The following is a 2174-nucleotide window of genomic DNA, read 5'->3' as shown; positions in this document are numbered from 1 at the left end:
TCCAAGATCTGAACCTGGCGGTCCATCGTCGTGACAATGCAGCCGTCGTGCGCCTTTTGCAGACGGCGCACCTCGCGAGGCTCAATGGCAACCGGCCGCAGCGACGGTCGCGTCTCCGAAGAGGCGATCCACGCATCGCGCCAAACGGTACACACCATCGGCGCTTTGTCGCGGCAGCGGCACATTGCCATCACGAGTGGCATCAGATCGGGCGACAGGAGCACCTTCTCCATCCATGGCTGCATGCTGAGAGTCGGGGAGGTTCGCGAAATGAGCTGCGCCAAAAAAAAAGTCTGTTTCGGCACACGCAAAATCGTAAAAAAAAGCCTTGAGCCCGAGTGGTGTGCACTTAATATGCACCGTGTCGCGATGCGCTCCCCGCTCCCGTCCCTGTGTCCCTGATCGCTTACAAGATCCTGCTCGTGCAGTCCCCTCGCCCCCACCGCCCTCCTACTCCACCCCTCGCCCTGAGGGAGGGTGTAGAGGATGTAGAGTGTAGAGCGCTGTAGAGCTGTAGAGCTGTAGAGCGCTGTAGAGCTGTAGAGCTCTACATCCGCCGCGGGACGAAGCGCCTGCGTTGTAGAGCGATACAACAAACTCTACATCATAAGCGGCGAACGAGGCACGGTCGCTCTCCGACATGAGGCGCGTTGCACTTGCCAGTGCTGCCCTGGCCTTCTGTCTGCCCGCCCAATGGGTGGGAGGTGCCTCTGCTGCTGTGGCATGCCTCACGGCTGCGACTGGCCGGCGCCTCGGCGCGTCAGCTCGGCTCGGTGTAGCGATAGTGGCCAGCGCAACTCACCTGGACTCAACGCTCAGCCACGGAGCTCCCGCACGCGCTGGCGCGAGGCATGGCGCATGCAACGCGTCTGAATGCTCGCCTCGCCTCGCGCAAATGCGACCGTCCTCGCACACCGCCTGCTAAAGGAGCACACTGCGACGAATGCGGCACCGGCGACGCATGGCAGGCTGGTCATGACGCAGTTATAGGGTGTTGTGTGCTGTCAGAGTGACTCTCTGTGTGTCAGGGATAGTCAGGGCCGCCGTCCATCAGAGCTCCAGTAAGCTCAGAGACACCCCATTAGTGCGACTCGACCTCTTTGAGTCACTGCCTTCCCGGCGGTTTGGCTGTAGAGCCTCTACAACAAACTCTACAACAAAATCGCGCTCTACATCGCTCTACAACGCAGGCAGTTCGTCACGCGGCGGATGTAGAGCTCTACAGCTCTACAGCACTCCAGAGCGCTCTACATCTCTACAACTCTACAGCGCTCTACACTCTACATCCTCTACACCCTCCCTCAGCCCTCGCCCTCCCCCCCGCCCTACCGAACCACCCAGCCACCGGCACCGCCCGCCCATGCCGACTCCGCCCTCCCGCCGCCCTCCCCCCTTCCCGCCCGCCCTCCGCCTTCGCCATCCCCCATCTGTGCGTTCCACTCCGTCCGCTCCCTCCCGTTGGCGCCCGTCCCGCCCTCCGCCCTCGCCCTCCGCCCCTGCCCCGGCTGTCCTGGGCGACATCCCCACACCATCACGCGCCAAGTGGGAGGGAAGTGGACGGGGCCCTGAGCCGACCTAGCCGCCAAACGGAATGGGGCGCCCAACGCGTACCGAATTACTGTGCCTTTCCCGGGTGCAGCCTTTCGGTTCGTGAAGGGTCGGTGCGAGTCGTGCTTTCCTCGATCCCCCGCCCTCACCCGCCACTCCACCGCTTTGTTTGGCTCTCCAGCCTTACCACCATCGGGAGGCGGCGAGCGAGGCGAAAGAAATCAGACTCGGTCGAAAGACCCCAGATTGGCATCCATGCCTTTCTGGATGACAGGGTGGCCCGGTGGCCCGCCACAACGACCCCTGGAATTGCGACTCGCCGCTTTCGATGTTCTGTGTGAGCTCTGAGTCGCGATCCGCTGAACAACTGCCACAAAAATCCGCTGTGATTCTGTGTGAGCTCTGTGTCTTGTTTTGCCAACAATACACCTAACTCGAATAAAATAAAGTTTTGGCCGTCTGTTTGCGTGCGCCCTTCCCCTTGTTTTCTATAAACAACGAAAGTCCAGGTTCAAAAATTAAAAAAATCCCGGGGGATTTGGCGACTCGCCCCCTTTTTCGAAGTGTTCCGGTGGGGAATTTCCTTTGCTCGCGAAAGCCTAAAAACACTGCCCTTTATTAAAAAA

This window comes from Emiliania huxleyi, assembly GCF_000372725.1.
Source record: "Emiliania huxleyi CCMP1516 unplaced genomic scaffold EMIHUscaffold_430, whole genome shotgun sequence".
Lineage (NCBI taxonomy): Eukaryota > Haptophyta > Isochrysidales > Noelaerhabdaceae > Emiliania > Emiliania huxleyi.
The sequence above is the reverse complement of the archived record's forward strand: the minus strand, read 5'-3'. Positions refer to the sequence as shown.